General features: G+C 39.1%; 1 long non-coding RNA gene across 1 annotated transcript; it reads right to left on the reverse strand.

The window, feature by feature from the left end:
* Positions 1–9,990: 9,990 nt before the first annotated feature.
* Positions 9,991–10,470, reverse strand: LOC117149513. The gene is made up of 3 exons (XR_004460349.1): positions 10,399–10,470; positions 10,163–10,337; positions 9,991–10,059 (listed from the first exon to the last, which is right to left on the reverse strand). It is a non-coding gene; the product is annotated as an uncharacterized LOC117149513 (long non-coding RNA).
* Positions 10,471–12,284: the final 1,814 nt, after the last annotated feature.

A 12,284-nucleotide genomic window follows, 5' to 3' on the forward strand; every position in this document is an offset into this window, starting at 1 on the left:
GATATCCCTTTAAGGCTTTCAGCATCCTTACTTTTGAGGATACAGACATTTCCTGCTCCATCAATTCTTATTAGGGTGGCTTTCCGTTTCATTTCATTGACGACATGAAGCGGCATCCAAGATACTTAACTTCTTTGCTGGCCTCTATGCGACATTCTGACAGGGTTATTGCCTTCATTCTATGTAGCTTGTACCTATTTGTGAAAGGAACAATAACAGTTTTGCTAGGATTTAGGCTCAGGCCTACTTCCTTGCACCATTCGAATAATATCGCAGACTGTTTGCTCATATTTACCTCTAGCTATAATAACAATATCGTCAGCATAGCCTTGGCAAAACCCAATACCCAGGAGAGGCGAGAGGACACCCCCTTGGGGGCAAACCCCTTGTGGTAGATACTGTGGACGACTGTCCTCCTATACTGGCCATGGCTCGCCTAGATGCCAGTAGTGATTTGATCCATCTGCTGGTTGTCACATCTAGTCTCTTCTTGGCAGGGATGCGTTGACAAGACTCAGGGGAGGTATTGTCGAAAGCACCCTGTATGTCTAAAGAAGGCACATAATGCCACTTCCTTATGAGTCAGTGAATCCTCATACGGCTTTTCAGGTGATATAGGGCAGTATCAGTTGATCTGCCCGCCCTGTAGTCACGCTGCGTCGTTGGAGCGAATGCTCCTCAAGCAGATTGCTTCTAATGCAAGCTTCTAATCCACTACCTTTTCCAACGTTTTTAGCAAAACGATGTCAAGCTGATGGGTCTGAACGACTTCGGATCAGTGATGTATTTTCTTTCCAGCTTTCGGAATGAAGACCACTTTTGCTATACTCCAGGCAGTAGATATGTGTCCTATAGCTAGGCTGCTGATCAGTATTTTCCTGATCGGTACTGCGAGCTGACTTAGCGCTCGTTGAAGTAGGATTGGCTGAATGCCATCTGGACCAGGAGATTTGTAGGGCTGGAATGTACCAATTGCCCATCTTAATCTCTCCGTTGTTACTATTGATTTTGTGCCGTTACCAGGGTATTCCCATCCGTTTGGAGGCGTGCTTCCCGGAAAGTGAGTTGCCAGCCAGTAGTAGCTCAAGTTTTTTCCTTACTTCCTATAGTATAGGAGTTATCCTTTCGTATTGCCTGATTTGATTCTGGCACTCCTTTGGAGATTGCTCTGTGAAGTCTATCACTTGCCTCACAGAAGGTTCTATAATTCCTTCGTTTGGCTTTCCTGATCTCATGGTTATAACATGGTCAGTTTATTCCGGTAGGCATCCCAATTCCCTTCTCTTTTAGCTTTGTTAAAGAGACGCCTGGTCGCTCTCCGCAACTTCTCCAATTAGTAGTTCCACCATGGAGCACTTTATTCCTGGCTCGGCCAAGGGATCAGCTTTCTCTAAACGTGATAGTAAAACACGAGTTAATATCTTCGTCTCCAGTTCTAGAGTGGTACGGAGTTTCCCGGTTACCCTAGTAAACTGGATCTCGCAGTAAGGAGGAATTGAACCCTTCCCAGTTCGTATTTTCGCAACATTCTAGACTTAGCCCTATAAACGAATAATTCTGTGATCCGACATTTACTGCTAGGGAGAAGCCTGAGGCAGTGGATTCCTCCAAACTTAATTGGAGAATACCAACGAACAGGACTATCTCTTCCAGGAGTGCGTCCTCGAGATGTGAGAGGCTCTCACTCCTGAGGACGACTTTGGGGTATCCCTCTGGTACGACCGCAACTTTAATTGCCCCAGTTACGGCCGCATATGAGTACGTGCTTGCGTATCTCAGTTGCCTTTGCAGCACTTAAGGTACTTGGGCCATCGAAAGGAGCATCTTCTCACCTTCTGCCTCTTAGGCGTTTCCGTCGGAGGTGTCAGGGTTTTTAGCCCGTCCCGCTTGGCCGGCTTGGACCACATTCGAATGACTCGGTGTGGCTGCCGGATTCTTCCTCCCGCAACTGGGCGTGCTTGTGCGTTGGCACACTCCGATTACGAGCATTTTTTTGTGTTACCACCGAAGTAGGCCGCTCTCCGTAAGGAGACGGTCCTCGAATTGTCTTCCGACATTTCCCGCAGTCAAGGCCTGCGGTATTTTGATCTTTTTAGGTCTATTGTTCATAGTTCCACGAGTTGCAGAGAAATAAACGGTCCACCCGGGCAGAGTACCCGGGTATGGCTAACTAGACGGGCGGAAGCCAATTGCCCGGACTCTCCGTTAGCGACTGGGCTAGTTGTTTCCCGGGCCCCAGCCTGGCAGACTCTCGGCACGGGTCGAATGACATCTTAGTCCGGCCGGAGATTATGATTCGAGTAAAATGATGTAATAAAGAAAGAATAAATATGGTGAATGGCCTGTGCAGTCCCATGGCGTGTTCCGCAGAGGGTTGCTTAAAATTTAAATTGTTAAGAAAAGAAATGAGATACACGAAGATCGAAGAAAATAAATACGTCGAGTTAATTTCTGTAGTCCCATCGCGTGTTCTGCAGAAGACTACATAAAGCTAAGGTTTGTTTGCGATAAATCTTTATATTTCCATATCGTAATTTTAAAGGAAAGAAATTTCTAGAGCTATAACAACAGCGAGGAAAAACAGTACATACTTAAATTGTGCAAGTTATTAAAAAGACTTTTCCACAACGAAAACAACCAACTAACTTTCTGCAACGCCGTAAAACACTCTATACACCAACAGATAATATACCGATTCACACAAAATCTTACCCGTTACCCATTTTTACATAAAGACGAAGTTCGAAAGCAAATTTCAAAAATGCTCGAACAAAACATCATAAAAAACAGCCATTCCCCTGGAGTGCACCCGTCTGGTCGTACCGTTGTAATGATGAACTCCAGTTAAGAACACAATTCCGTTTTGGAGTTGAATGCAGCCGTCGGCTGACTTTATATTTATTCAATTTATTCTTTTGATTTTAGAGTAGGCAGAAATGGGTTCTGCCAGCTCAACGTCTACAGAGTATCTGATTTTACAGTTTTGAATATATTTGGACTTAGGCTAATCCGCGTAGCTGCGCTGCCGGGTACGCCAGCAGCGGAGCGGCGTTCTTATGTATATCTTATATATCTAGGCTTATCGGGAGAGCGAGCTATGTATGTACGTATGTAATATGCATTTGGTCGGCGTGTGAATGCTGACCATGCACTTATACTTTTTGGCCTTCAAGTGGGCGATCATGTTACATCCGCCCTGGGTCTAACTGCGTGCATAGACATAAACATAAACATAGCAACCAAGTGCTGCCATATGTTAATATGCTATTTTTATTTAATTGTTCTTAATATTGCATAGGCACATACTACATCTACCTCCTTTTGAAAAATAACGTAATAATATGAAGTTATTTTCAAGTATATAATTTTTTTTTTTTTTTTTTTTAATATGTATATTAATATTTGAAATGAATGATTAAAGAGATATTAAAAATATATATATATATTTTCATTGTATTTTGCAAAGTAAAAGTTTTGTATTATAATGTTTTATTGGTTTTTTATTTGTGGTTGGCCAACCAAACAAAATGTATTATGAATTAAAAATTTTTAACCTATCTTTATGGACTATCTGTTTTTTGTTTTTATTTCCTATAATTGTAATGTTGTCATTTCTCCTATTTCTGAAACTAAATATGGTCCTAAATAATTATTGTCAAGTTTATGACCCGTTTCGTTTTTAAGTAATATCTTATCTCCTATCTTTAATTCAAAGTACTAATATTTCTATCATATTTTATCTTTCTATCGGCTTTTGCCTTGTCTAACATATTTTTAGCTCTTTTATATGCTATTCTAATCTTAGCTTAACTTCTTTTGAATAGTCATCCATGTTGTAAATAGGATCTATTCTGTCTATCCTATTAAAATCTATGAACAGTCTTGGTAATCTTCCAATACTAATTCGTATGGACAATATTCATGAACTACCGATGGTGTTGTGTTGAAACAATAAGTAAAATATTGTATCCATATATCCCAATCGGTTTTGTCAACAGATATATATGAGCGAACATACTCGTTGAAAGTTCTGTGACTTCGTTCTATTGTTCCTAAATGTCTGGTGATGGTGTGCTGTTGAAGTAATGTTTTTTATCTTCATATATTTGCACAGGTCGTCTATAATTTGGTTTTTATATTCCGTTCCCATGTCCGTTATGATTGTATTCATTGGACCGTACTTTAGAATAAAATTTTCGAATATAGCCTTAGCAACTGATCTTGCACTTTTATTTGGAATAGGTACCGTTACCAAATATTTTGTTAAATCGCAAATGATAGTAACAGCATACTCATTTCCGTTTTCTGATCTTGGCAGTGGACCAATGGTATCTATCAAAACTATATCAAATGCTGTTGCTGGCGTTTCTGTTATTGTCAACGGTGTTTTAGTATGTTTTGTTGTCTTTGCTTGTTGGCATTTTAAACATGTTTTAACATATTTACTTATTGCCTTTGTCATTTGTGGCCAATAATAATAATTTTTTATTTTCCTCAGGGTTCTAGAAATTCCTGAATGGCCTCCTTCTGATGGATCATCATGATATTTAAGACAGTATTGCTTTTATTTGAACCTTATCATTTTTATCTATCTAGTCACCTTGTTTAATAGCGCTATTTTTATGTTTTTTAATATTTTATTGCCCTTTTCTTTAAAATTCTTTATAGTGACAAATTCGAAGATTTGTTCACTTGTGACAATTGTGTTTGAATGATGTATTTATTCTTGCTTCTTCATTAAGCCTTTGAAAGAATTGATCTAAATCGATTATTTCATTAGAATAAAAATTAGTCATATCAAAACGTGTTATAATTTGTTTTCCTCTTTTCAACAAGCACTTATGCTTGTCTATTTTGAGTATAAATTTTTTGGGCATCAATGTTATTGATTACCTGATAGATATTGGGCATTTTTATATTTTCTTTCTTATTTGGTTCAATGCAATTTTTCACCTGCGCAGGTATTTTTTCTGTCTGTTGTTGATCTTGTTGTTACCTTTAGTATCTGTCTATTTATTGCTTTAAGTTCTCGATGGTTATTCGGGACAATGCGTCTGCAACATGATTATCTTTCCCCTTGAGATATTCTACTGTGAATTCAAACTCCTCCAAGTCTAGTCTCATTCTGGTTATTTTGAACTGGGGTTTCTCATTGAAAAAAGATATGATAGTGGCCTATGGTCACTTTGTACTAAGAAATGTCTACATATACGTATGGTCTGAAGTATTTATTGCCCAGTGAATAGCTGCTAGCTCCTGTCTCTGTAGTGGACTTATTACTTTCGCCTTTTGTAAAGCTTCTTGAAGCGTATGCCACTGGTAGCTGTTGACCGTTATGGTCTTGAGATAGTACCGCCTCCATGACGGTATGCAAAATTGTTTGCTGAAATCTGGGTACTGAAGGAGTGTTGGTTTCATTAATTCCCTTTAAGATATTCGAATGCCTCATGGCATTCGCTTGTCCATTCAAATGGAACGTTCTTTTACAAAGCCTCGTTAAGTGGCGTGATTTCTCAGAAAAGTTCTTAATAAATCTTCTGTAATAATTGCAAAATGCCACGAACGTCTAGCTTCGTCTGCGTTTACTGGTTTGGGGTAATTCTTTATTACCTCATATTTAGAGTCATCTGGCAATATACCTTTGTCAGTACACTTGACCTAAATAAGTAACCTCTTTCATAAAGAAAGTGCATTTTTCTGATGTAATTTTAAATTATGTTGCCTACATAATTTGAAAACGTCGGTTAGATTTTTAAGCATGTGCTTTTCAGAACAGCCTATGACTACTAAATCATCCATATACAGAAATGCTTGCGAAGGCGTTAAGCCTGAAAATGCAAGGGTCATCATTCTTTGGAAAGAATTTGGGGCTATTTTAAACCAAATGGTAATCGCGTGTAGCGGTATGCTCCTGTTGAAGTTGAGAATGATGTTATATTTCTTGACCTTTCGTCTAATTCTATTTGATGAAATCCTGACATCAGGTCTAGGCACGAGAAATATTTTGCTCGACCTAATTGATCAAGAATATCTTCTATTCTTGGAAGTGGGAATTTATCTGCTAGCAGTTTCTTGTTGATTTGGCGATAATCCACTACTAATCGCCATCTCTTTTCAGCCGAGTTAGGCAGTGATTTCTTGGGTACCAAGAGAAGTGGGCTATTATATTCTGAAATAGATGGTTCGACAATGCCATCTTTTATTAATTTGTCAACTTGCCATTTAATCTCAATTTTTGCTTATAAAAATTATTAGCTGATATGGTTTCTGTTTCAAGACCAAAAATATCGCTATATTCGGTGCATAATTTTGTTAAATCGCTTTTTGAATAACGATGGAAATTTAAGAAGTTTTAATAACTTCTGAAGTTCTTTGGTGCACTATTTTCTATATTTGCATTGTATACATCATAATCAATCAATAGCGACCTCAAAGTGAACCAATCTTCTTGGTCGTGGAATTCCAAAATACAATTGTATTTCTTAATGAAATCCAAGCCAATTATACCATCCCCTGGTATAGGAAAATTGTCAGGTACGATATGGAATTCATATGGTATTGCTGCATTAGCAATACACATTTCTAAATGTAGTGTACCTAGAGACTGAATTGTCCCTTGCCCTATTCCTGATATATTTGTTGTGTTTTTTGGATTTAAATCGTTAAGATTATTGTTTCTGCATTTAAGCAGGGAAATTTCTGCACCTGTATCTATTAAAAGAGTTACCCATGAATTGGTACTCATATTCTTTAATCGTATAAAAATGCTTAAATTGAGATTAATTTTGTATAATTTTACTGTAGATTGTCGCTCAAGGGGGCATGTTCGTTTTCCGATTGTATGTTTCGGACATTGTGGGTATGACTTGTTTTATAGTTATGGTTTTGGTTACCTCTTGAGTAACCTCCACCTCTATTATAATTTTGGTTACCACCTCGTCCTCTGTTTCCACTATGGTAACCACCTCGGCCTCTATAATTGTTATTGTATGAGTTATAATTTCCTCGGCCATTACCTCTGTTTTGGTAATTTCCTCGGTAATTATTACCTCGATAGTGTCCTCTATTATTATAGAATATACACTATTTGAATTGCCGGTCATTTCTGTACTGCAGTGTATGTATTTTTCAATCACGCTATTCATTGTGTTGAAATTTCCAGCTTCCAATATGGTTTTGAGCTTCTCGTGCCCACAATCTTGGTCATTGCAGATATGGCTTCCTTTGTAGCGAATTTGTCTGCATTGTTTGAATCTAAACCATCATCTATATAGGCTGCTTCGAGCAACCCACGTAGGTTTTCTATCTCTGTGGTATATTGCGCTGCAGTTTTGCCGCGCTGTTGTGTACTAAGCATTTTTGCTTTGATGACATCGGGCGATTCGCCTTTAACTGATGCTTTTAATACATTTATTATACCGATAATGGTCTTTTCATTTTCAACTTTGTATGATAATGGACCAAGTATCTTTGTCTTGATTACCTCTATCGCTAGCATCTCCTGATCTCCTTTTGTCAGATCTATTAGCCGGAGGGCCGTGAGGAATCTATTTAAGTTTAACTTTTTGCCGTCAAACTCAGGTATTGTGGACGAAATTTGTCGCACATATTCCCTTGATGTTGCGGCAGAGTCTGTCATTTTGGCTGTTTCCTGTATTCTTGAAGTATTTGAATCTGAAAGTTCTTCTTCAAGTAATTCGGGTAATGTTATTACCGCTGGAATTGCAAGATCGTGGAGATCCTCTTCTTTATTTCTATTTCCGATTCTCCTACACTTTCGATATCCTCACCGATCTCAGCCACTATAGGTGTGCTTAAAATCGTTGGGATTGTAATATTTAAGTTATGTCTGTACTTGACGTTTAACAAGTTCTCACGGAACCTGTTTAGAAATTTTACTGCTTGGGATAAATGATTTTTTGTTAATCTTTTCCTTTCTCTGTGAATTAATTGGCGTGCTTCATTAAAGCATCTTACCAATATCTGCGCATGCTTGTTGAGAGTGTCTTGTTGCACTTCTCTATTTGGTGTCATGCATTTATAAGACTTGTCGAAAGTTGTTTTAATTTCTTTAAGCTCGTTTTTTATTTCTTGCCAGTCCATTTAAAGAATAATATAGATTTATTTGTGCAATCGAACTTTATAAATTGTGGCCTCTCCTAAAATGGTTTCTTCAATAATCTTTTTTTTTTTTTCATTCTAGTTTTCTGATATTAAAAATAAAAATTTTAGATCATCTTAATTCAAAATACATTTTGGGTGTGTTTTTTTTTTTTTAATTTTATCTGCTCTGCTTATATAACGCTTCTTTATTATCTTGTTATGCTTAACATATAGCGTTAATATAAACTGAGCGACTGTTACGATCGTCAAGATCAAAAGGAGTAACCACAGTGACTGAATGTCTTCTGTATGGTCGACTATTTTTAAGTTATTGACCACATTGGCCGTATTATCTTTTGTCTGACTATCGTCAGATCCAAACCAACCCATTTTGTATATTTTTTTTTTTTTTATTTTTGGGTTTTGGTTTATTTTACTTTAAAAATATGTTGTTTTGATTTTTTTTTTTTCAATATAGTTACATTTTCCTGCCTAATTGGTGTATGGCTTTACGGGCCATTCTTCTCATCGGGCAGAAAAAGTTCCGCTCAATGTTACAATATTTTGTGTAATATTAATATGCAGCGCAGTGCATCGAGGGTGGTGTGCCACGCAGGGCAACAAAAAAAAAAATATATTTTTTTTTCAGCTCCTACTTGTTTCACTCTGACCCTCCTTGCGTCAGCTGGACGTCGCCGGGGTTGGCACGCTGACACTCCCTCGATGACGTAGTGAGCGGGCTGTTCACCACGTTGATGATGATGTCCTCATTTAGGGGTTATGTGCTGGGGCTGCAATGTGCACGTTATTTGTTTTTTCGAGTGAGCGGGTGTGGTGGGGATTTTTTTTCTTAAGATATTCGACACAGTGGTCTAGCTCAGCTTGTAGTTTTTGAGCTTTCGACCATTGGGGCGGTGGAGTGTTCGTATATAATAGCCACTTTATGTGCGCTATTCTCTTTTTTTGCTTTATTTTGAACCGCCCCTGTTTTTACCCATCACACCAACACTCTACTCACTCAGATCGCTGTTCTCCAAAATTGCCGCATGCTGATCCTCTCACGTTCAGTGCTATAACGGTCCTGTCACGGTCGCCATGTAATGATGAACTCCAGTTAAGAACACAATTCCGTTTTGAGTTGAATGCAGCCGTCGGGCTGACTTTATATTTATTCAATTTATTCTTTTGATTTTAGAGTAGGCAGAAATGGTTCTGCCAGCTCAACGTCTACAGAGTATCTGATTTTTTACAGTTTTGAATATATTTGGACTTAGGCTAATCCGCGTAGCTGCGCTGCCGGGTACGCCAGCAGCGGAGCGGCGTTCTTATGTATATCTTATATATCTAGGCTTATCGGGAGAGCGAGCTATGTATGTACGTATGTAATATGCATTTGGGTCGGCGTGTGAATGCTGACCATGCACTTATACTTTTTGGCCTTCAAGTGGGCGATCATGTTACATCCGCCCTGGGTCTAACTGCGTGCATAGACATAAACATAAACATAGCAACCAAGTGCTGCCATATGTTAATATGCTATTTTATTTAATTGTTCTTAATATTGCATAGGCACATACTACAAAGGACAAAGCAAAGCGGACAGGCAAATTAACAGGCGACAACAGGCGCCAGGCTCCATCTTGCTGACGATAAGCCTGCAACTGCTTATTCCAAGATTGTAAACTCTGAAACAAGGAAGCACAAGCTAATACTGGGAATTATACTTTAACAAAACACTTATCTAATTGCCACTCGACCTGCCTTCTCTCTTGACAACAATGATACATTTCCTCTTCTCATGCTAAACGTAAAATCCTGAGGAAAAACAAACCAATTAGAGGGACGGTACAAAACCTAAATAATACCCTCACCTCAACGCATCCGGATTATAAAGCCAACGATAATGCACTCCAACTGATCCTGAGAAACGATACGGAAAAAAAAACCAACCAAGGCCTAAAAGATGAATCGGAAGATCGATATGAAAAGGATTAGCGCGGCAGAAACATGATGAATAAAAGGTGACTCGCTGCAGCAACTTATGCACAACGTCACTTACCTGAAATTTCACGCCGCACGGTCCTTTGAAGTATCCATTATCACCGCTGAAATCTACATAATTGATGCCCTACAAAAGATGGGCCAACAACGCTGCTTCCGCGTCGATCAGGACACTCTGCTGCTCCCATAAACTTCCAGCTTGACGAGCGCCAACAGAGAGCTGACGCTAAAACCTAAAAGCAAACAATCAACAACAAATTAAACAAACAAAATTAAATCAAATAAAGCACTTACCGCACCGACAGCAGACAATGGCTTACCTACAGCTTATGCATTAGACAAGAGGAGATGGGCCCACCAATCGTAAAACAAAATCGGCAATTTTTGCGACTTTTAACACAAAAAATCGACAATATTACGATGCCGTCTCCACCTCCTGATGCCACTGCTTCAATAAGGATCACTAGCGCAGAGCTGACGCCACACAAATAAACCGCATTATTTGTCCTCAAATTGTATACTTTTCCTCAGTATCGCATCTCCACGAATTTTCCGCTAACCTACAACGAAAGGAAAATTATTAAGAATATGATACAAAAGATAATTAATTAAGGACAAGGCAAACCGGACAGGCAAATTAACAGGCGACAACAGGCGCCAACAGGAGGTTCCATCTTGCTGAAGATAAGCATGCAACTGCTTTTTCCAAGATTGTAAACTCTGAAATAAGGAAGCCCAAGCTAATACTGGAATTAATTACTTTAACAAAACACTTATCTAATTGCCAACTCGACCTGCCTTCTCTCTTGACAACAATGATACATTTCCTCTTCTCATGCTAAACGTAAAATCCTGAGGAAAACAAACCAATTAGAGGGACGGTACAAAAACCTAAATAATACCCTCACCTCAACGCATCCGGATTATAAAGCCAACTACAATGCACTCCAACTGATCCTGAGAAACGATACGGAAAAAAAAACAAACCAAGGCCTAAAAGATGAATCGGAAGATCGATATGAAAAGGATTAGCGCGGCAGAAACATGATGAATAAAAGGTGACTCGCTGCAGCAACTTATGCACAACGTCACTTACCTGAAATTTTCACGCCGCACGGTCCTTTGAAGTATCCATTATCACCGCTGAAATATACATAATTGATGCCCTACAAAAGATGGGCCAACAACGCTGCTTCCGCGTCGATCAGGACACTCTGCTGCTCCCATAAACTGCCAGCTTGACGAGCGCCAACAGAGAGCTGACGCTAAAACCTAAAAGCAAACAATCAACAACAAATTAAACTGTAGTATGTGCCTATGCAATATTAAGAACAATTAAATAAAATAGCATATTAACATATGGCAGCACTTGGTTGCTATGTTTATGTTTATGTCTATGCACGCAGTTAGACCCAGGGCGGATGTAACATGATCGCCCACTTGAAGGCCAAAAAGTATAAGTGCATGGTCAGCATTCACACGCCGACCAAATGCATATTACATACGTACATACATAGCTCGCTCTCCGATAAGCCTAGATATATAAGATATACATAAGAACGCCGCTCCGCTGCTGGCGTACCCGGCAGCGCAGCTACGCGGATTAGCCTAAGTCCAAATATATTCAAAACTGTAAAATGAGATACTCTGTAGACGTTGAGCTGGCAGAACCATTTCTGCCTACTCTCTAAAATCAAAAGAATAAATTGAATAAATATAAAGTCAGCCCGACGGCTGCATTCAACTCAGGACGGAATTGTGTTCTTAACTGGAGTTCATCATTACATGGCGACCGTGACAGGACCGTTATAGCACTGAACGTGAGAGGATCAGCATGCCCGGCATTCGATGCTTATCCACCAAGACGGCGGCAATTTTGGAGAACAGCGATCTGAGTGAGTAGAGTGTTGGTGTGATGGGTAAAAACAGGGGCGTGTTCAAAATAAAGCAAAAAAAGAGAATAGCGCACATAAAGTGGCTATTATATACGAACACTCCACCGCCCCAATGGTCGAAAGCTCAAAAACTACAAGCTGAGCTAGACCACTGTGTCGAATATCCTAAGAAAAAAAATCCCCACCACACCCGCTCACTCAGAAAAACAAATAAAATCGTTAACAATTAACAAAACTCCAACTCCCAACGTGCAGACATTGCAGCCCCAGCACATAACCCCTAAA

Source organism: Drosophila mauritiana, unplaced genomic scaffold (genome assembly GCF_004382145.1).
Source record: "Drosophila mauritiana strain mau12 unplaced genomic scaffold, ASM438214v1 U_236, whole genome shotgun sequence".
Classification (NCBI taxonomy): domain Eukaryota; kingdom Metazoa; phylum Arthropoda; class Insecta; order Diptera; family Drosophilidae; genus Drosophila; species Drosophila mauritiana.